This window comes from Symphalangus syndactylus, chromosome 12 (genome assembly GCF_028878055.3).
Source record: "Symphalangus syndactylus isolate Jambi chromosome 12, NHGRI_mSymSyn1-v2.1_pri, whole genome shotgun sequence".
NCBI classification, from domain to species: Eukaryota; Metazoa; Chordata; class Mammalia; order Primates; family Hylobatidae; genus Symphalangus; species Symphalangus syndactylus.
The window spans coordinates 143145057-143168865 of record NC_072441.2 but is presented as its reverse complement, the minus strand read 5'-3'; the positions used below and the strand labels follow the sequence as shown (position 1 = coordinate 143168865).

The 23809-nt window shown below is 44.4% G+C and overlaps 1 long non-coding RNA gene across 5 annotated transcripts in view; it reads left to right on the top strand.

Moving 5' to 3' along the window:
• Positions 1–3041: 3041 nt before the first annotated feature.
• LOC129469123 (uncharacterized) overlaps positions 3042–23809 on the top strand; it is a 62313-nt gene continuing 41545 nt past the window's right edge. For 2 of the 5 annotated variants that reach the window (XR_008652915.1, XR_010117725.1), the window contains exons 1-2: positions 3042–3152; positions 6204–6335. This is a non-coding gene — a long non-coding RNA (uncharacterized lncRNA). Of the gene's footprint in view, positions 3153–6203; positions 6336–6675; positions 6846–7773; positions 7959–16804; positions 17070–19203; positions 21116–23809 lie in introns of those variants that run through there. The other 3 variants (XR_010117724.1, XR_010117723.1, XR_008652914.2) reach the window with 3 other exon arrangements.

The following is a 23809-nucleotide window of genomic DNA, read 5'->3' as shown; positions in this document are numbered from 1 at the left end:
TAGTTAATTCTCCCCCAAAGCCTGTCCAGATGGATTTTATTGACTCCAGATCTCAGATAGGGACACCAGAATTCAGGGGAGAGAAGCAACCTGCCTGATACCATACACATGGTTTGCAGCAGGTAAGGCAGAACTGAAACAGAAACAGTGCTTGTCTGCCTCTTTTCTCAGGACCAGGACTGAGCACCCCAAGTGGAATGGGCACTTCAGCTGGGCAGTGTTAGAATCTCTCTTGACCTTGACCACAAAGAGGTTGAGTTATTTAGGAAAGCAGCTCCTAAGTAATAGAGGGGCTGTGGGGTGCTGTTCATTCGTTCAATATATACTAAATACGACCTCTTTTCCCAGACACTCTGCAGGGCACGGAGGGCACATACATGAGCAATAGAGATTCCTTTCTCTGCAGACGTTATGGTCTAGTAGGAAAGCTGACTAAGAAAACATGACCAAGTGAGGTAAGAGCTGTGGTAGGGGAAGTACAAGGCGTTTGGGAGCATACACCAAGGACTTCCAGTCTCATCCACGGAAATATTGGAAGAGGAGTCCCAAAGAAGAGACTGATAATCTGAGATTACCACTTTGCTATAAAATGGGTAAGAGTCAATCTGGCCAAGTGGGCCAGTGGGACTGGGGTGGGCGTGTCCGTCGGAGTGGGCAACAACAATCACAGTGAAACTTCAGTTTCTTCCACCATGAGCCAGGTAAGTCCCTTAGGACGGGGACTGTTCTAAGCACTTGACATGTGTTAAGTCATTTAATTCTCACAGAAGCGCCATGGTAGAAAGTCCAGAGGAAGAAAGAGGTTTAGTATGTCTGAGGCAGATGCTTAGGGAGAGAGGATGCTGCAGAAAAAAGCAGGGACACAGACAAAGTAAACAGGGTTGTTGATAAAATTGGAGATACTCACTTTGAATTTCATATAAGCAACAAGTTTGTTTTTAGTATATCTCAAATATTGCATGAGATATACTTATGCTAAAAGAATTGATGTTTATCTGCAATTCAAATATAAATGGGTGTCCTAGATTTCTATTTGTTAAATATGGCAACCTTTGTTTGTGAGCCATGTTGAAGGGTTCAGCTGCTGGCCTCAGAGCAGTGAGGGCTCTTGGAAGGTTTTAAGGAGAGTGGCATGGCCAACTCTGTGCAGTAGAAAATCGCTTTGGCTGCATTATGGAGAGAAGCCCAGAGGCAGGGAGGCAGTTTAGAGAGCACAATTCTAAGTCTATGGAAAGCACCTGTTCTCCAGGTCACAGCACACATTAGCCAAGCGTGTTGCTACCTTTCCCATGCCCAGCTCAAGTAGCCCAGGTGCTCACTAAGTAAGCATTGAGCACCTGCAACATGGAGATCCCCCAACGGCTCCTGAACCTGGTTAGACCAGTGCCACGATAACGTGATAGGCCCCTGAAGAGCCCAGGTAATGGGCTTCTAAATCAGGCCTTGGGCAGTGAGCCACAGAGCAAACCAAAGAAGGCTTTAGGGAGGCTTGAGCTGGGTTCTGAAGGATGCATTAGGAATTCAGTTCTCTCTGCTACAGCTGCTAAACTATATCCTAACTAACACTCTCTTAGACTGTGCCTGCTTCTGTACCCCTGGCTCCATGAGTCGGTCTGTGTGTAGTTAGTTGTATCTTCTACTTTATATTAAAGGAACATGTTTCCTTTTCCTGTGGCTGTTGGCATCTTTCCATCAATCATATCACTGTCACCTTGAGACAGTCACACCCCAGGGAATAAGGGAAGGGTGTGCAAGCCATGGAAATGGCACGTGCACCAGTGTGGAGACAGAGAGCAGCATGATGCCTTCTGGAAAGTGTGAGGAGCTCTCTGGAATAGGAGGGGCGAGCAAATGAGGGGAACAGTAGTAAGAGCTGGCAAGACCTAACAGTAGTAAGAGCTGGCAAGATCTGGAATTGGAGGGGCTGGTGGGTAAGGGGAACAGTAGTAAGAGCTGGCAAGACCTAGGTCATGAAGAGCCTTGTGCCTTAAGACATGGAAACTTTCACTAAATACTTGTGGAGAGACACTGAAGGATTGCAAGCATAGAACTGACATAATCAGACAGGATGTTCTCAGGAACCACTCAAGACAACTCTGGCTGCATTTTGCTTGTTCTCTGAAGACAACTCTGGCTGCATTTTGGTTGTTCTCAGAAGACAACTCTGGCTGCATTTTGGAGGGTGGTTTGAAAAGAATCTACTGCTGCTGAGAGAACATGAGGGCACTGGGTCTTGGAAGGAGACAGCAGCAAATCAGAGGGAAGAGACTCTTCTCTGGGTGGGTTTTGGAGCCACCCCTTTTCACATTCAGGAAAGAGAGAAACCAAGAGACAGAGAATGCCAGAGAGAGGCTGGGGCCTGTTCCGTCCTTATTTACAAGGCTGAATTAACATCCAGTGGATTTTGAAGGTCTCTTTCCACCCAAGGACTCGAGAGCTGCTATAAGGCATAAGAGAGACTTCTCAATGTATTGGCTAAGCTTTTCCTGAAATCATGCTACGTCCAAACCCCCACAAATGTAGTAGCTGAAAACAGGAGTCACAGATTGGTATAACTAGTGGAACTAGAGCGGTTGTAAGGGAGGAGTATATATTTATTACTTTTATTTGGAGTTGCACCTATTTTCAAGCTGCCGGTCTGTAGGTTAGCTGGAGTGCCCTTGCTTCAGACCCTAGGTCTGTAGGTCAACTGAAGAAATGCTGCCCCATGTGTCTTATTCTGGAGCTCAGAATGTTCTTACCACGTAAGTTGAATGCTCCCAGAGGGCCAAGCAGAAAAGTGTTAAGATATCTCATCTTAACACTTAGACCTCACCCCTTGCCACCCAGATTCTGTTGGTCAAACAAGTCCCATCGCCAAGCTTCACATCAAGGGGGTGGGAGGCTATATTCCTCTCACAAAGGTGGAGGAGAAATTACATGTTGAGCAAGTATCTAACTATCATAGTTACTACCGAGGGGCACTTACTAACCCAAGGTCAAACCTGCCTGATCACAACAGGAGAAAGTGCCACACATGCAGTCATACCCTTCATTATGACGTGAGTGCTCTGTGCCTTGGGATTCCAGCTGAAGACGAGCATGCCTGCAAGAAGTCTAACGCTCTCCTGGTCTTTCCATGAAAGGCACCTTGAATGAAGGCCAGAAATTAGGTAGGATCTGCATGTATTTTACAGGGGAAAGAGTATAGCAAAACTTGCAGCTTTATCATGAAGAGTATTCACCCCAAAATTAAAGCATAGCCAAATGAATACTGAGGCTGGTCTACTAGAGATCTATTTTGATGGGAGGCAGAGGAGCCTACTGGGAAGTGAGTCACCCCAAGGAAAGAATGGGTGAGATGCATAAAGTGATGAGTGGTCCATGGGGTGAAATGAGAAGGGGGAGCTCCTAGCAGAGTGACTCATCTATTGCTCAGTGCCACTCAATTTCATGAACCCCTGTCTGGGTACAGGGTGAAAGGACGTTCATGGAGAGTGAAAAACTTCACAGTGCTTTTGCTGTGTGGTTTCTAGAAGCTTTGGAACCAGGACTTTTTACAGCAACAAGTGTGTATCAGTGTAAGGTTCAACTAAAGACCCAAAATGAAAGCGGCTTAAACAAACTTGTGTGATGGTTCCTTGGTGTCATTATGGAGCGAGACCGTGTCATTCTCAGTAGGTGACTTCCATTCTCAAGGCCAGCTCACGGTCTAGGAGAGCTGCTGGAGCTCCAACCATCACACCTGCATTCCAGACAAAGTAAGGAGGAAGGGAAAAGGAAGCGAAAGGGTATACCTTCATTGTGTTAAGATGCCTTTGAAGTCTCACATTGCATTTCTGCTTCAATTCTATCAGTCAGAACTTACTTTCACAGCTACTTGTAGCTGCAAGGACTACTGGGAAGTAGGATCTTTTTGCTGGATGGCAATATGTCTAGCTAAAAATTTAAGATTTTTAATAAGAAAAAAATGATAATGGAAGACCACAGCATTCTCTCCCACAAGGAGAAAATACCAATGTAGATACCCTTGATGCTGGGTGGCATTAACTTGATCTAGAGTTGGCAGTTCCTCTGGTTGAAGCACTGGTATCTTCCGTATTGCTGCAAGAACTGACTAGTTTGCTACTGTGAATATCAGAAGTCATCCCATAGTGACCTAGAGCGGAGAGGAGAAACAGGATGCACACTGATGGTTGCCAAGAAAAATAATATGTAGGCACAATCAGACCCTAGCAGGAGGCTTCCAGAGAGCCCCACAGAGTCTGTTAGGATTAAACTAGGGAAATACTGTATGTGCCTGAAATTGTGAGTTCCTTCCTATCCCAGATGGGATAATCCAGGAGCCAAAAGTTATGAGCCTTAGTCTAGACCCATTGCTGTGCTTCCTTGGTCACACAGCATCCCACGCCCTCCACCTCCCTGTGCCCCTGCCCCATGACTCTGCCCCGGATTCTTCACTGTCTGTGTTACTGAGCTATGGAAATTGTGTTCTGATCCACAGGGACTTCTTAAAGCTAAGAGCTTCTTGTGGGACCTGAAATTGTCCTCACAGTGATTTCATTCAAAGTAATAACAGCATCAGATGCTATAGAAATCTCATGCTCATGATCATAAGCATTTATAATAGCCCATCATTGAGCAAGTGCTTACATTGGAGAGGAATTTCCATGGAGAAAGTCAATCTTTCCAAAAATGTTAATTTTTTACGTGAGGAAATTAAATGAGATGCCAAATTGTCTCTGTCATTATGTTATGTTGCCCTTCCCTCCTGAGCATTTACTACTCTGATCAGTATGACATTTTCACATGCAGCAATGCAGATGGGGAAATTTGCCTCCTGATGGAGACCCCTCATTTGCCCATTAGCCAGCTCTGCATAAGCAATCAATCACCTGTTCCAATTTTAGGGCAGTCAGAGCATCAGAGCAGAGTTAGAGATCTCCAGACCCTGAAGATTTGGCCACCTTTTGAGAGGTGAACAAGGGAAACTCTCCTCCTGGCAACAAATGAAATCAAGCCTCTGGGAGACAACAGTCTTGGAATATGTGCATGAGGAATTTGGGGACACCCAAATCCTGACTTGTCTTGTTCCTTCATGAAAGACCAATCCCGGGTGATGTCCCTTAGTCTCCTTAGCCATGGCTGGCTTCTCTGTACGATCCATTCCAGTTTCACACCCTGCTCTGCTGCCTCAAGCTACCTTGGGAAACACCCACCCTGGGGACCCTGGTGAACCAGTCCTGAGCACACTCCAGCTCTCTCACCCACTCACCTCGAGAGTAAACCCAGGCATCCAGCAATGGGTCATGTACACCGAGTTACTGCACCCCTTGTCTACTCTAGTCATCTTCTCTAGGGATTACAAGCTTCTCAAAGCCCTAAGAAAAATATGAGGCATGAAAAAGGAAACGATTGACTTCAAAATGCAAAAAGAAAGCAGCAAAATCAAAATTAATGTGTTTATGTAAATGCCTATGAAGTATAGCATTATGTCACCTTCATTAATTGTTAAATTTAATATTCATAAAAATGTCATTACACTTAAAAGCTATTTGCAGGTTAAATAGTTACTCAGAGCCAAATGATTTTAAAAGCAAAATCATAAAAATCCGTTCAATTTTTACAGGAAAAATTTATATTTAACGTGGGATGTGGGTATATTTAAATATGCTTGATGTGGTGTGGGGTAGAACTTCCAGAAATGAGCACTTAGGGCCTTTGAAAGTCATAAAATGCCTGTGAGTATGTGGTCTTGAAAGAATGTAATTAAATATTAAAGAATCTGTTAGATTGTACACCAAGCCATCTAAATGCCACTATGGCAGTGGTTACACAGATTATAGCAAACAATGGATTGGCACGCAACCATTACAAAGAATGAAGTGAACTTATATGTGCTAACAGAAGAAGATATCCAAGATACAGTGTTACGTGAACAAAGCAAGTTGTAGAGCAATATCTACAGTGTGGTTTATTCTGTATCAAAATACTTTGTGTGTGTGAGTACACAAATAATCATGTAAATGTATGCTGTTATATAGGTGAAAAAAGTGTTAAAGGATCCACAGAAAGAGCAGTAATTTACGTCTGAAGGTCAGAAATGAGGGGTTAGGAGATGGGGGACATCTATTTTCATGTTTATAATACTCTATAATATTCATCTAAATTGCAAGAAAAAAATGATAGGTGCATATATTACTTCTATAATTTTCAAACAACAGCAACACAATTGCAGAAGGGAGTGATATGCAGGAAGACTTGAAAGGGAGAAGTTTGCAAATGAGGAATTGGCACTGTTGATCTAGCACTGTCCATGGGCTACACCTCCGAGCACGGCTGACATGGCTACAGAGGTGAGTAGAAGGGGCGTCCAGGGGTGGTTCAGCTGACTCAGCAGAGCCTGGAGGACACAACCCTGCAGATTTTTTGGCCTTCCTTTGCTCAGATTCCGCATGCATTAAGCAACCTTCTGATTCAATGTAGTTTCATGATGCAACCAACATTTATTGAGCATTAATTGTATTAGTTTTCTGCAGCTTCTTTAACAAATAGACACGCATTTAGTGTATTTTCTTATAGTTCTGGAGGTCGGAAGTTCTAAATGAGTCTCACTAAGCTAAAATTAAGGGGTTAGCAGGGCTGCATTTCTTTCTGGAGGGTATAAAGGAGAATCCATTTTCTTGTCTTTTGCAGCTTCTAGAGGTTGTATTCCTTGGCTGGTGGCTTGTTTCCATCTTCAAAGCCAGCAGCGCTGCAACTTCAAATTTCTCTCTGACTCTGATCTTCCGCCTCCCTCTTCTACGTATAAGGACCCTAGTGATTACATTGGGCCCCCCTGAAAAAATTCAGGATGCTCTCCCCTTCTCAAGGTCAGAGAATTAGCAACTTTAATTCCACCTGCAAATTTAATTCCCCTTTGCCATGTCACCTAACATATTCACAGCTTCCGGGTATTAGGACATTTTGTGGGCCATTATGCTGCGACCACACCAATTAAATGCTAAGTGCAGCTCAAGAATCTAAGAATACAGTAGTGAGCCAGATACAATCCTTGCCCTCAGGACCTCTCACTCTAGAGAGGAGGCAGGCAGTATGCTGGACCCTCCAGGTAGACCTGCAGGGGTAGAAAGGGGTGGCCAAAACTAGTTTTGAGATTTTTAGCTCACCCTCCATCTCCAAGGTATAATGAGTCACATTTGAATGTCAGAGGATGAGAGGTGGGGTGATTTATTAAAGAGAGCTGTCTGTGAACTGTGTGCCCACCACCACCACCCCATGGGGAAGGGAGGTACAATCCCCCTCACCTTAAGCCAAGTGGAGAAGGAGGCTTTGAGGGGACCTCTTGGAGAGCTTGATATGTGTGCCTTGGAAATAGAGGGAGACAATGTTCTGGTTTCTGACACTCATTTAAAGCAAAAGCTCAAGGCTCAGCTGATGGGGTGCAGGAGGCTGCACTGGGGATACCAACAGAGTGTAGTGACGTGGAGGCCAGGTTGCCCAGGAGTCAAGTGGACTCACGGAGACAACTAGTCTGGAGACATCTTCAAAAGGAATTTTCCCAAGAAGGGTCCTTAAGTTAGAATTGTACATTACTCAAGCCCAGAGGGAATCCATGCCAATCACTGCCAGTCCAGCAGGGCCTGACCTTTCTCTCTCTCCCTCTTCCTGCTTATCCCTGAGGAGTCACTGACAGCCTGGGGAGGGGTGAAGGTGGAGGGAGGGATAGGCAAAGAGAGGAATGGAGAAGTAACCTCGCACCCTCCTGCCTCTGCTCCCACTCCCCTAAAGCAGGCTCAAGCTCAGGAGAGGGAAGAACTGTCACTTTAAATACAGCTTTGAGATTTAACTTCTACACTGCACTGGATATGGTCACTACTGAAATGAGATAATTTGGGGCCTGAAAGTGACCACAAGACTTTATTATAAAGGTGTGACCAGCCCACATTAGGAGATCAGCCGAAGATTTCACCCAAGAGGTAGGGAAGTGGAAATTCGAAGGAAAAGTTTAAGCAAAGGGTGTTTTTTGCTTTCACCCCAGCATCCTGCTCATTCAGTGGAAGCATCGCAGGTGCTTTGCTTCTCCTCTGAGGCCAAAGTCCACGCTGAACTCCAGGCCGCTTGGCTGGGGCCCTGGCATCCAGTCCCCTTCTTGCCAAAGCCTCCCTCTAGGGCTGCTGATCCCCATCCTAGATTTTCTACTTCTTGATTGGTGCTCACCCACTGACTGGCTCCTAATGGCCCAAATCCATCCTGCCCTCAGGGTTCCAGATTTCCTTCAGTAGCCAGGTTCTAACCCCACCCAGTTTCTCCCCTCTCACCCCACCATGCTCCAGGCTGTCCTTCAGATGCACCAGAGTCTGTCCAGTTTGGACAAATAAATCTGCGCTTTCTCTCTCAGGCCCTCGTGACCAAGGCGGGGGCATTTGTAGTTGCTCCAGTGGCCTCTGGAGTACAGACTGAGCCTGCTGAATGGTTAGAGTAGGGAGAAGCTGGGCTCCCGCTCTGAGGGGCTTCCTTCCAGGTGTCCAAGACATGGGCACTTGTAAGCCTCCTCTTAATTGCACCTCTGGCCTGTTTGTGAAAATACATCCAGGGAAGAGAAGGGTTGAAATCCTCAATGGATTCACAGTTTCACTGTCTAACGCTGGTTTGCCTTTGCAGTCTCACATCTGACCACACATACACCTGCAGCCTCACTGAGTCCACACTGGGCAGCTGTCCGAAGACAATGTCGATGACAGCAACAGCAGCTAATACATCTATAGAGCTTACTGTGTGCCAGACACTCTTCTGAGCTCTTTATGTGTATTAACTTTTAAAATCTCCACTCCTATCCTATCCAATCGGTACTTTTATTATTGTTTGTTTATAGGCGAAGAAGCTGTGGCACAGAGAGGTTAACATGCCCAGCGTCGCACAGCTAGCAAGGGGCAGAGTCTGGTTCCAGCCTTCACACTCTGGCTCAAGTTCTTCTGCTTAACCGCCATGCTCTGCTATTTGCCTTTGCTCATACTGTTCCCTGTGCCTAAGGCGCTCTTTCCCTTCTTGTTCTCTCCTCAAAGTCCTACTCGTCCTTCAAGGTCCAGCTCAGAGGTGTCTTTCTGTCTTCAATTCCCCGGTCCCCACCCCCATTCCCCAAGGAAGACTCCTCGGCCTGTCTGGGCTGTCAGTGCACTTGCTACCCACTTCAGTTAGAGGAGTGCATTGCACTGCCTGCACTGTTGGTTCCCAGGTCTGTCTTCTCCTGTGGATGGTAGCTCCAGAGGCAGACACAGTTTCTCTGCAGCCTCAGAACTTATTGCAGAAGTGTTGATGAGCTGAAGTGAATTTTCCCTGGGTCTCACACCTATGATTGTATCCCATCCCCCTGATTCATGCAAGGTGATTGTGAAGATGTGGGCTGTTGGGCTCTTTGATATGGCTGGGGCACCTTGAGAAGAGCTCAGAGTCTGGATCAAGAGCTGAGGCCAGTGCAGTGTTTAATGCTGAAGGGCTACATGGAGCCTGATGGACTCCTTTCATCTCCTCCCCTGGGGAGCCGTGTGCTTCAGTTTGCTTTGTTCTCACAACCTCAGCCAAAGCCTCGCTAGCCTGGCAGGCTCAGGGGACTGTTAGGCACTAACATGTCTGTGCATGTTGAAAATGTCAACTGGAGCCAGGTGCGGTGGCTCACGCCTATAATTCCAGCACTTTGGGAGGCCAAGGCGGGCGGATCTCTTGAGGTCAGGAGTTTCAGACCAGCTTAGCCAATGTGGTGAAATCCCATCTCTACTAAAAATACAAAAATTAGCCCAGCATAGTGGCACGTGCCTGTAGTCCCAGCTACTCGGGAGGCTGAGGCATGAGAATCACCTGAACCTGGGAGGCGGAGGTTGCAGTGAGCCGAGATTATACCACTGCACTCCAGCCTGGGTGACAGTGAGATTCTTTCTCAGGTTGATAGATGATAGACAGACAGACAGACAGACAGAGAGAGAGAGAGAGAGAGAAATAGATAGATGATAGATAGATAGATAGAAAGAAAGAAAGAAAGAAAGAAAGAAAGAAAGAAAGAAAGAAAGAAAGAAAAAGAAAGAAAGAAAGAAAGAAAGAAAGGAAGAAAATGTCAACTGGGCTCTTTACCCCTGCCCAAACTGCTGCCTCCATTACTCAGAATCTTGGGAATGAGGCCATTGTCCAAAAGGCCAACTCTTGGCCAAGTATCCAAGTGGAGAAAAATCCCTAGTCCAGGCTGACTGGGAAAAAGGGATGGGGCTGAGGCTGAAAGCTATTGCACAGGTTGGCAGTAGGGGAGCCCCAGTGTGTTCTTTTCCAGGGCCCTCTACAGGCATCCCTGGACACCTTCTCAGGCTTCTCACTTGCATGCTACAAGCAGAATCACTCACTATTGCCACTCATGTATTTCATAGAGCCTCAGAACCAGAATGAGACTGCAGGCAAGGCAGTGTCCAGCTGCCAACTCCTCATTCATACTAGATGTTCAAAGCATGAGGCATCTGTGGGAGAGTCAGGTAAATCAACCCTGTAAGCAGCTGCATACAGGGGTCTGGGCCAAGGCCAGGGAAGAAGTGGGACCCTTCAGCTGTACACTATCCACAGGATGCACTGCTAGCTTATCCATGGACCCTGGAGTCTAGCAGAAGGCTAGAACATGCACATACATTGCACATACACACATGTTCCCACACACATGCACACATCACTGGAAGAACTGTCTAGCTCTGAGAAGGAGGCAATAGTATGTGCTGGGAATGCCAGGGAAGATTCCTGGAATAGTGGGCTTGGTGGGTAGGTGGAGCCAGGCTAAGGAGAATAAAGAAGCTGAGTGCCATTTAGAGTGGCTGCTTCTCCTGCCCATTCATGTTTCAGCTCAACTGTCACCTGGTATGGCCTTCCACTGCCTCCCTAGAAAACAAACCCCCCGTCACTTCCCATCCCATTACTCTGTTTCGTTCTCTTCTGAGGACTTATCCTATTTGAAATTATCTATTTTTATTTGCTTGTTGACTTGTTTGTTTATATGTTTACATGTTTATTGTAAATCTAATTCCGTCAGGGTATAAACCTCCATTCAGGCAGGGACTTTACTGTTTTGTTCATCCCTGTATTCCCACTGCCTGGTACATTTCAAGTATTCAATAGTTTTTGAGTGAATGAAGGAATGAACGAGCTCAGGAGTGGAAAGATCAAATAGAAACATGCACAGCTATACTGCCAGCAGGAGACTTTTCTGTGCTCCCTTTGCTTTATTTGTGAGAGAGGCAGCCTTTAATTTTGCTGATTTGAAACCACTCCCTCCCCTTGAGATTTATGAAGCCCTACCCGCTGCCTGTGGGCCACGGCCTTAGGAATAGCTGTGACAGATCCACCTGTGGTCATCATTGTGGCTACGTGCCCCAAACCAGCCAGCCTAGACAGACACCCTAACACCCACTTCTACTTTTAGGTCTCTCTACAGCCCAAATCACCTGCTGCAATAACCTGATCAGGAACTTGAGGGTTTTAATTTCCTATTAGAGAAAATATTCATTTGTGGAAATTCTGGAGACAATGCCATGCATTTGTCACTTTTATCCTGGCTGGAGTGGAGCTGGAGGCATTCAGACATATCAATATGCAACCATGAATATCAGGACATATATATTTAGCTGGGGAAATGCACAGGGGCTTCAGCCTCAGAATAAAAACCTTAGCCAGAGGGAGGACTTAGTGATCTGAGGAATGTCTTTTAAGCCTGAGTCTCTCTGGACCAAAGGGTAGAATTATTCCAAGGTAAATAAATCAGTCCTGTTCCTCTTCTAGGATCAGGTAGCTTTGAGAACTTTAGCGACCCCAGAAACCTTGGACAAACCATTAGAGTTTGACTGTAAATCTGAAGGCAATCCTTCTTCTCTTTTAAAAAGAAAACCTTTGAAAATGATGTCAGTTATCCCGCCCCCTTAAAATAAAATTTTATTTTATTCTATAAGTGCATGCTCATTGAAGAAAATTTGAAGACAAAGGATGACAAAAAGAAGGAAATTACCATCATTCTATAACCTAAATAGAGAAAACCACTGTTAGCAGCTTTCTTTCTTCCTCTCTGTCTTTCTCTGCTTCTTTCTTTCTCCCTTTATCCTTTTTTTCCTAGGGAGATACACATATATTATATATGCTTTTCTCCAAAATCATATGGCCATATGTTTAGTACCCTGTTCACACACAGACTTACAAATGTACTGTGAACATTTAGTGATGTCTCTCTGTATTCTTTGAGAAATATGGTTTTAAATGGCTTTACTACATTCATATTTTGTTCCATGATATGTATAATCATCCTCTTCTGCTGGGCATTTGAGTTGTTTTAATCCCCTACCTTCTCATCTGTAAAATAGAGATAATAATGGGATGTACCTCACATGGCTGTTTGAGGATAAAATGAGATAATGCATGTGAAAGGCTTGGCAGAGTGCCTGGCCATTTTACACGCTCAATAAATAAATATTAGATTTGCCTATTATCATCCATTTTGACCCACCTTAAAAATGCTGTAAAGATCACTCTTGTAGCTAAATTTTAATGTAAATTTCTGAATGTTCCCTTAGAATACATTCCTAGGGAGAGAATATCTACACCCGAGGCTATATTTTTAAGGGTTTTGATATAGGAGTACCTGTTTCTTGTACCCTCTCCAGCACTCAGTAATATATGTACTTTAATCTCTTTCAATTTGATAGACATGTTATTTGAATTCGAATATCTTTGTCTACTAGTGAAGTGGAATTTTTTTTCATATGTTGCTTCGCCACTTGTGTTCCTTTATTTGTAATTCATCAGTTTGTGTGTTTTGTCAAGTTTTTTCCTGCTGAGTGCTTACTTTTGTCCTAATTGATATTAATTTCTATATAGTCAGGACATTAACCTGTGTGTGTGTGTGTGCATGCATGTGTGTTTGATATCATTTTCCAGTCTCATTTGTTCTCCTTTAAACTTGATTTATGAACTTCTTGGCAAAGAGAACTTATTGTCTAATATTTATGTAGTCAAGTCCTACATTTTCTTGAATTGCATTTTTTTTCTTCCTTTGCTTTTTGGTTTAGAAATCCCCTCTTCACCCAAAGATCAAGCAAATATTTATCCTGGTTTTACTACTATTTTATTTCAGTTACTTTGTACTTTTACATTTAACATTTGTTCTACATCCAGGTAGTGGTTATGATGTAGTGATCGCCGGGCGCGGTGGCTCAAGCCTGTAATCCCAGCACTTTGGGAGGCCGAGGCGGGCGGATCACGAGGTCAAGAGATCGAGACCATCCTGGCTAACATGGTGAAACCCCGTCTCTACTAAAAATACAAAAAATTAGCCGGGCGTGTTGGCGGGCGCCTGTAGTCCCAGCTACTCGGGAGGCTGAGGCAGGAGAATGGCATGAACCCGGGAGGTGGAGCTTGCAGTGAGCCGAGATCGCGCCACTGCACTCCAGCCTGGGGGACAGAGCAAGACTCCGTCTCAAAAAAAAAAAAAAAAAAGAATGATGTAGTGATCAATTTTATTAATTTCCAATAATTAGCAATTTACTTCAGCATGATAATCATCTATTCTTTACCCAGTGTCATGAAATACTACCTTACTTATGTAGGTCTATTCTGGGGGTTTCTAGAGTGTGTTGCAGTGATATTTTCATTCTTTCACCTATACCATACTCTTAATTAATGCACCTTTAAAGTATTTTTAATATCAAAAGATAAGTGCCTCCTTTATTCTACTGCTCAATTTTTATTTGGATTTTTCCCATATTTATTTTTACAGAATAACTTAAAACTCATTTTGCCATGGTTTAAAAGATTCTATGTGAATGTTTATTAGAATTTTGTTTTATTTATGAATTAAAAATAAATCAAATCTTTAAAAAGTTGAGACTTCCTATCAAGGAACATGGTATATTTTGACATTAATTCACTTCCTTTCATGTCCTAGAGCAGGGTTTTAACTTTTCTGTGATATCAACTTGGACGGACTTCAATTCATCATTTAATTGGGAGTCTTTCAATTTTAACAAGAGAACTTAGCTCATTTATATCTGTTGTCACAATAAAAAAAGGTGTCTTTGTTATTTTAAGCTTTTTATGCTTACTTACTTTTTTTTTTTTTTTTTCATTTTTTTGTGGTTCCTCTATGGAAATACATTTTCTGTGTATTTGCCTTTCCTTTTGCCTCAAGGATTTGGAGTTTATATCCTGTTTTTGTCCTAAAAGGTTGTTTTTAAATTTAAAAATGACTATTCTCTCTACTTCATGTCAGAAACCTTTATCAATACTTACGAAAGAGAAGAAATCTAGGAAAGTTCTGCTTCCCTCCTATTACTCCCATTTCTCATTTAAAAGAAAAAAGAAATATAGGTTATTAGAGCTGGGTTGGCATTAACTTATTTTATGGTTTTTTAAAAAAAATTGCAAATTATGAAACTCCATTAAAGATCATCATTTTGCCGTGACTCCATTGCATAGTTTATTCTACGGTTCTTTCAATTATGGCTTCTGCAGTGTTAAATTCTATCTATAATTCATTTCTTAAGCATTAAGCTATATCTTCAAGTGATTCTTTTTATCGCAGCCCCTTGGGAAGTGTACTCTGAGACCTTTCATGAATGAGAAAACCTCCCTGCTGCTCTCACAGGAATGATAATCTGGAATGACAATCAGAATTCGCCATCATGCTTTTCCTCTCGTATTGCTGCTTCTTGTCTGGTGTTTGCTTTTGTGGAGAGATCCAAAGCTGGTCTGATTTTCTTCCTTTGCAATACACTTCTTTTATTTTCTTTTACATTTGGCAAATCATTTTCCTTATCCCTGAAATTCAATCTTTTCCCTGAGATGTTTTTAGTTGTCAGTCTGTTTTCCTTTCCTGTAGTGTAGTAAGTCCTTTCAACCTGCAGAAACAGCAGAAAATGTGTTCCAATTGTTTTTTTAAAAAAGATTAATTAATTCCCCTTCATTTGCTCCAGCTTCACGTACTCAACTTCCTATATCTGTCTTGAATTTACTGGCCCTGTGATTGATGCCTCTTCTTTTCAAACCTCAATATTTTCACCTTTCATTTCTTTTCTTTTGAAATGAGGGAGAATTTCCCCCTTCTTGCCTCCCACTTTGCTATTGGTTTCCTCAAGAATCTAACTTGCTGTTCTTTGCCTTCATTGTAATCACTAAATTAAGCAGTTGTGTTCCATTTTCATGAACTTTCTCAAAAAGAATAACGTGCATTGGGTGCTTCTTGTGTGCCTGACATTGTGCCAAGTGCTGTTCACACATTGTTATCTTGTTTAAGCTTTGCAACGCTCCATGAAGAAGGTACTATTTTAAATCCTCTATTTATGGGAGATTGATGGGTTCTAGAACTTGTCCAAGACCACAGAGCCAACAAGTGTGGAGCCAAAATTCAGCCCAGCCTCCTCCCCCTCACCCTGTGTCATCTCCTAGTCTAGTCTGTCCTAATTTGTCCTCTCTTCATACCTTTGTGGATGAGTTTCTGCTTTAGATTCATAGATGCAATGACATTTGGAATCTCGTTGAGAGGACAATTAAAATTTGTCTAAAATTATCTCTTGCTTCTTTCAGTACCTTTACTATTTAGGGAGACATGTTATCCAATGTCTCAGATGGTCCTCTTCTTTTGAACTTCAGTTTCCTTCCTCATGTCTGGTTATTTTCTGTCCCTTCACCCTGCCATGGGAAAGTTCTGGCTGAGACTGTCAGGGTGGCCTTTGTTAAAATACATCAGGTTCAGACACAAGGGAGAAGAGAGAAGATTAGGTTCACTGAAAAAGTACTGGATGGTCCAAACTCAGACTCAGCAGTTTGGGGTAGGAAGGTGGGAAATAGGGGAGTCAGATGCTGTGAGGTCCTTTGCCTAAGAGAGGTGGCCTGGCTGTTTCTGGTGAGGCAGGAGGCAGTGGTTCTTTCTTCCCCTGTCCCTGTCAGGAACTGGGGTCACTAAGGCTCCCAGCCCAGTGAGACCCTGTGCCCTGGGGACCTTCCCTAAGCCCTGGCTGGATCCATCCATGCCCCTGGACATGCCCACACCATCTTTGCCTCTAGGATTTCCCTCTGAGATGTTGGGGGGCAGGGGTGATAATAGTGGAGTTCTGCCAGGATCTCTTTAACTTCATGGGAGCCCCCAAATCCATTTTCTATAGACTGGGCGCGTGTCAGGCCACCCCCATCTCAGAACCTCTCTGGAATATTCTTCCCCTTGCCCTTCTCAGGACTGACTCTTTCCTGACATGCAGGTATTAGCTCAAAACTCACCTCATTTGGAAAGCTTTCCAAACCACCCTGGAGTAGCCTGCCTACCCATGTGCCTTTCCCATCACATCTCACAGCACTGCTCATTCTGAACTATCTTGTTTATGTACTTGTGTATTAGTTTTCTGCCTGTCTCTCCAAACTAGAATAAAATCTTCAGGAGAACAGGGATCTTGTCCTTCCTATTCTCTTCTGTGGATCCCCAGTACTGAGAGCAGTGTTGGCACATAGAAAGTGTTCGGTAAAGAGTGGCTGGAAGAACAAATAGATGTACCCCATTCTCATGCAAACAGTCTTCCCTCCTTCCCTCTGAACTCATCTGCCTCCATCTTTCAAAAATCCTCTAACATTCCTATCAGCTTTGCTCATGTTACAGCACCAGTGTACACCCTCCCCTGTTCTTATATTCCACCAGTAGTTTTAACCTGACCAGGGTGGAGGGCTAGAGGTGAGGCAGGTGGAATCTGTGATGAGAGCTTTGGCTTTCCTGGAAGTTCAAACTGAATTTAAATCAAACCCTTCCTCTCTATGCCTGGCCTCATAGGTCATGTTCAAGAAGTCAGTGAGATCATTGGGGAGATGGATGAAGCACAGTTCTGCCTGGAGTGACATCTGATGGGCCAGGTGACTTCTAGGAATTCCCTCCACACTCAGGGTCCCTGTTACTACTCTCCAGTCGGGAGGGTCCCAGCGGCTTTGAGGAAACCAACTGTCACCGCAGCGTGATATCTCATCAGATGCACCCAGTATGTGGGTCACCCACGAGAAGTTGATGATCCCTTCTGCTCTGCACCCTCCCCAAGTTAGAACCTCCCCTCCATTCCCTGAAGTCACCTGAGTTAGGGTCCTTTGAGCAAGTATCCCAGGGAGGCTCAAGCTCAGATGCAGGGTCTCTGCTCCACCTGGCGTGTACAGAGTGGAGCTGGGCATACATCTGTGTAGCCCAAATAACAAATTCACAGATTAACAAACTCTGAGCTGAAGGGACCTTGCCCATCTTGCCCAGGCTCCTCACTTTATAGATGAGGCAGCTCCAGCCAAGAGAGGTAAAGAGACTTCCCCTAAGGTCATATGATGAGCAAACGGCAGAACCTCCACTACATCTTTAGAGTCCAGATTCCAGTCTAGGACATTCTCGCTCAATTGCACCTCAGTTTTCCCAAGGATGTAGAATTCTGAGCTAGGTAGAATGGAAAGCAGTAATTGTTACCTCCACCCCTCCAGCCTTACTACCCAGAAAATTCATTCCCCAGGAAGAAAGTGGGTCATATTAACCCTATGCTGCCCTGTTCCAAGAAGACAGAATCCCTTGCAAGGAGGGGGAGAAGCCTGCCCTGACATTACGGGATGCTACGGGGGAAGGGACGTTGGTTATCACTTAAAGCCTGCTGTTCTGGAGTGGCCTCTCCTGTGAGGGGCTGACTCACCAATGTGGGGAGGTTTGGACCCGGTCTGGGCAAAGCATTATTAGCTCAGTGTTCTGACTCATGCAATGATGTCAGGACCATTGCAGGGCACATAATCAGGCACTCCAGAGAAGAAAAATGGCCACGATTACAAGTTGGAGAGGAATATTTCAAACACCTTAAGTCGATAAGGCTTAAACTTGGGGGCTGTTTCTCCTCCTTTCTCAAGGCAGAAACTGTCATGGAAAACCCCAGTGCTATAAAGTGCATCCTCTCACAGGAGCCAAGTCCAATAAGATCTCAGGAGATGAACCCCAGGAGGAGGCCCCGGTTAGGAAGCTTTGCGTTTTAAGCGGGGCCTGACTTTACAGCCCACGGCTGGCAAGGCCCATCTGAGGAGAGCAAGCTACCCATTAGTCTCTATCACAACATTTCATTTGAGGGTGTGCTAAGGAAAACCACCTGATTGGCAAATAGTAAACTCACTTAATAGCCTCTCTCCCTGCCAGACATAGATTAAAAGTGAGATTTTTTTTGCCTAAATTACATTTTATTTTCTCACCAGCTGCTAACTCTCTGAGACAGATTGGGAGATAAATTATCACAGCAGTGAATGAATCTAATTTTTCAATATAATTCACGGTAATTCTATATTTTCCACACAAGATGGAAATAGCACTGGCTCTTTGCCAAGAGCCAAACTTTCAAAAAAAAAAAAAAAAAAAAAAAAACACAATATCCTGGACTCCCAGAAGTCTATGAGTTTGGAAGGTACAGAATGAGGAGCTGACGGAGAGAAATCTTGTTGACTTGAGCAAGGGACAAGGGACAGGGATGAGGAAAGGGGTTGAAGGGAGGAGGAGGGAAGACGGCAGAGGAACAGGGCCGGGAAACAGAATGTACTCAGATGCCACCACCCCTTCCTTGGCTCACAGCAATTCAGCTCCGTGCGCTTCTCTTCGCCTCCAACATTCCTGGCTTGTCTCTTCTCTCTGGAATGTTCTTCCCCTGGCTCTTCACATAGTTCATTCCTGTTCTTCATTCAAGTTATGACTCAGATGTTGCCTCCTGAGAGGTCAACCTTGACCACTCAGTAGGAAATAGCTTCCTCGCAGTTAGCTCCTCTTCTGTGACCCCATTTTGTGTCCACTGTCTGAGATGCTGAGTTTCTTTTTCTTTGCTTGGGTCTGGGCCCCTCCATAGAATGTCAGCCTCACGTGAGGAGGGGGCCTTCTTGGTCTTGTTCAGTGTCTGGCACAAAGCGGGTACTCCATAAATATTTGCGGACTCTGTGAAATATGAACAGGAAAGGAAAGGAGAGGAGTCCAATTTACTGCAAACACCTCTTCAGGTGCTTAGTCCCAATAGAATGTTGAGGGTGTCATGTAGCAATTTGTTATTGTTAGTGGGTTATTGATGGGAATTTGGGCAGGGGAATGGATAGAGCAGCCCGTGATAAGGCAACCTGGCTTGGCCGTGAGCATGACTGCGCCTTGTGTCAGTGAATAATCTCTCAAGGCTCATTTTTCTTCCACAGAGCCTTCCCCTGTCAATATTTCAGGAGAAATTAAAAACGGTAACTACGAGGAAGGTTGTTTTCTAAAGACTCTTTCCCAGTTGGAATCAGATCAAACACAGCTGGGGCTGCTGGCCTGGCGCTGCCTGACCTGCCTTCCAGTTGCCCCCAGTGACCCCAGGAATGGGCCTGCACAGAGTGCTGAGGCCTGGCAGCCCGGGCCCCAGCAACCCATCCAAATGAGCTTAAATAACTGAAAGAAGTGGCATCTGCCATACGGGAAGAATGTGGCCGCGCTGTTTGCTTTAAAGAGGCTGAGACCAGATCTGGCTTGGATCTGCAGGGAATATAAATGATGCAATTAATTCCCTATAATTTACAAGTCGTCATTTGCACGGAGCTCTGCGAGAAAGGATTTGGAAACAGTATATTGAATGCCGTGGGCTCATGTGAGAGAATCATCATTCTCTCCACCTATGGAAAACCAGCTCAGTGTGGAGGGCTCAGCCTGAGTGCTGCCTTGCAAAGCTTTCCTTGAATGGCCCACCTGCACCCCAGTTTTGTCTCTTCAGGTTATTATACCTGCATTTAGTCCTCACTTCATTTCTGCTTTGAATTGTGGTTGTTTCCACCTCTTTCAAATATTGAGAACTCACTGAGGGGTGAAACCATGTGTAAAACCTCTGGATATCCTCCTCCTTCCCCTCCAGCACCACTGTTGTTTCTTGCCCATCGTGTATAATCAATAAATATGTACTGTATGGCACTGCATTGATGACAAGGCTAGCTACCCATTTTCTGCCAATGCCAGCCAAGGACCATACATATAAGAAAACGAGTCCTAGATGGATTTAGTGAGCCTGATTAGGTGGAGAGAAAGAGAGAAGGTTTTTTGTTTTTGTTTTTTGTTGTTGTTGTGGTTGTTGTTTAGATGGAGTCTTGCTCTGTCTTGCCCAGGCTGGAGTGCGGTGGCGTGATCTCGGCTCACTGAAGCCTCCGCCTCCCAGGTTCAAGTGATTCTCCTGTGTCAGCCTCCTGAGTAGCTGGGACTATAAGCTTGTGCCACCATGCCCGGTGAATTTTTGTAATTTTAGTAGAGATGGGATTTCACCATGTTGTCCAGGCTGTTCTCAAACCCCTGAACTCAGGTGATCCACCCGCCTCGGCCTCCCAAAGTGCTGGGATTACAGGCTTGAGCTGAGAAGGTTTATTTGCTTTCTTTGTGGTAGAAGTTTTGCCTTTTTGCCCCACATAGATAATAATATCTCAATGTTCAGCTGAGGCACCCCCACTTCCCTTCTCTCAGTCCATCTGTTTCAGATGAGGCTGACTCTACCCCTAGTCCTAAGGGCAGAATACATGACTAGAGGAGTCAATCAATGTAGTCAAGGAAACATTCAACCGCACTTATAACCAAAGAATAAAAAATTAAAACAATGAGATAACATTGTTTCGCTATCAGCCTAGCAAAGATTAAATACAAAGATAATACTCTGTGGTGAGTAGATAGTTCTTAATATGGGTGCTGTGGGGTATTCATAAACTGCTGGTAGGAAGATAATTTGAAGAATGATTAATAAATGCATATTAAAATCCTTAAGAACATGCAAACCTTTCATATGCATCTAGGAAAGTGTTCTTAACAAATTGCATTGATGACAAGGCCGGCTATAAATAGTCTTATTTATTTAAGTGAGACTGTGTATGTCTAGCTAATAGAATAAACATTGCAGTAAGTGTTCATAAAACAATGAAAAATTGAAAATAGCTTAAATGTCCAGTAGAAGAGAATGGGTTAAGTAAATCTTGGTGTATCCCATAATCAAATATTATGTATTTATTAAAATTGTTTTAGAATAAAATGTATCTAAATAGAAAAATGTTTATAATAAGTGATAAAGCAGACTAGCAAATAAAATATCTTATATATATTAAAATTGAGAAATATATACAACTGGTAATAAGAGTTTTCATTCTGAATGAAGATATTATAGTATGTTGAAATTTTCTTCTTTCGTATTTTGCTCAATTGACTCATCTTTCTAAATTGTCATATATGTGATGCTATTCCCCATCCCTCATGGCCACCAGCTTGGTTTTAGCTGCCACATATCCAGGAACACCAACCAGAATAAATACCAAAAAAAATACACCTAGGCATGTTATATTTAAACTCAGAAAACCAAAGACATAGAGAAGATCTTGAAAGAAGCTGGGGGAAGAGAGTGTGAGGGGAGGAACATCTTACCTATAGAGGAAAAAGGATAAGAAATACATAGGACCTCTTTTCAAAAGCCATGCAAGTAAGAAGTGCATGGAGTGAAATAGTGAAAGCATTAAAAAAATAAGAAGAAATCCACCAACTGGCTGACTCTCTTTTCGGACTCAGCCCGCCTGCACCCAGGTGAAATAAACAGCCACGTTGCTCACACGAAGCCTGTTTGGTGGTCTCTTCACACGGACGCGCATGAAATTTGGTGCCGTGACTCTGATCGGGGGACCTCCCCTGGGAGATCAATCCCCTGTCCTCCTATTCTTTGCTCCGTGAAAAAGATCCACCTACGACCTCAGGTCCTCAGACCCACCAGCCCAAGGAACATCTCACCAATTTTAAATCTGGTAAGCGGCCTCTTCTTACTCTCTTCTCCAACCTCTCTCACTATCCCTCAACCACTTTCTCCTTTCTACTCTTCAATCTCTCCCTTCTCTTAATTTCCATTCCTTTCATTTTCTGGTAGAGACAAAGGAGACACGTTTTATCTGTGGACGCAAAACTCCGGCACTGGTCACGGACTCGGGAAGGCAGCCTTCCCTTGGTGTTTAATCATTGCAGGGACGCCTCTCTGATTATTCACACACATTTCAGAGGTGTCAGACCACGCAAGGATGCCTGCCTTGGTCCTTCACCCTTAGCGGCAAGTCCCGCTTTTCTGGGGAAGGGGCAAGTACCCCAACCCCTTCTCTCCTTGTCTCTACCCCTTCTCTGCTTTCCTGAGGCAGAGGCAAGTACCCCTCAACCCCTTCTCCTTCACCCTTAGTGGCAAGTCCTGCTCTTCTGGGGCAGGGGCAAGTACACCTCAACCCCTTCTCCTTCACCCATAGCAGCAAGTCCTGCTTTTCCATTCCTCCTTCTCCCTTAGACTGTGTTCTTAAGAACTTAAAACCTCTTCAACTCTCACCTGACCTAAAATCTAAGCATCTTATTTTCTTCTGCAATGAAGCTCGATCCCAATACAAACTCACAGTAGTTCCAAATAGCAGGAAAACGGCACTTTCAATTTTTCTATCCTACAAGATCTAAATAATTCTTGTCGTAAAATGGGCAAATGGTCGAGGTGCCTGACATCCAGGCATTCTTTTACACATCAGTCCCTTCCTAGTCTCTGTGCCCAATGCAACTTGTCCCAAATCTTCCTCCTTTCCCTCCCACCTGTCCCCTCAGTCCCAACCCCAAGCGTCGCTGAGTCTTTCTAATCTTCCTTTTTCTACAGACCCATCTGACATCTAGCTAGGTCCCAATTCTTCCTCAGCCTCTGCTCCTCCACCCTATAATCCTTTTATCACCTCCCCTCCTCACACCTGGTCCGGCTTACAGTTTCGTTCCATGACTAGCCCTCCCCCACCTGCCCAGCAATTTCCTCTTAGAAAGGTGGCTGGAGCTAAAGGCATAGTCAAGGTTAATACTCCTTTTTCTTTATCCAACCTTTCCCAAACCAGTTAGCATTTAGACTCTTTTTCATCAAATATAAAAAATCCAGCCCAGCTCATGACTCCTTTGGCAGCAACCCTGAGATGCCTTACAGCCCTAGACCCTAAAAGGTCAAAAGGCCATCTTATTCTCAATATGCATTTTATTACCCAATCTGCTCCCAACATTAAATAAAGCTCCAAAAATTAAATTCCGGCCCTCAAACCCCACAACAGGACTTAACCTTGCCTCAAGGTGTACAATAATAGAAAAAAGTTGCAATTCCTTGCCTCCACTGTGAGACAAACCCCAGCCATATCTCCAGCACACAAGACCTTCCAAATGCCTGAACTGCAGTGGCCAGGCATTCCTCCAGGCCTGCCTCCCCCAGGAGCTTGCTACAAGTGCCAGAAATCTGGCCACTGGGCCAAGGAATGCCCACAGCCTGGGATTCCTCCTAAGCCGCATCCCATCTGTGTAGGACCCCACTGAAAATCGAACTGTTCAACTCACCTGGCAGCCACTTCCAGAGCCCCTGGAACTCTGGCCCAAGGCTCTCTGACTGACTCCTTCCCAGATCTTCTCGGCTTAGCAGCTGAAGACTGACACCGCCCAATCGCCTCGGAAGCCTACAGGACCATAACAGACACTCTGGGTAACTCTCACAGTGGAAGGTACGTCCGTCCCCTTCTTAATCAATACGAAGGCTACCCACTCCACATTACCTTCTTTTCAAGGGCCTGTTTCCCTTGCCTCCGTAACTGTTGTGGGTATTGATGGCCAGGCTTCTAAACCTCTTAAAACTCCCCAACTCTGGTGCCAACTTAGACAATACTCTTTTAAGCACTCCTTTTTAGTATCCCCACCTGCCCAGTTCCCTTATTACGCCAAGACACTTTAACTAAATTATCTGCTTCCCTGATTATTCCTAGGCTACAG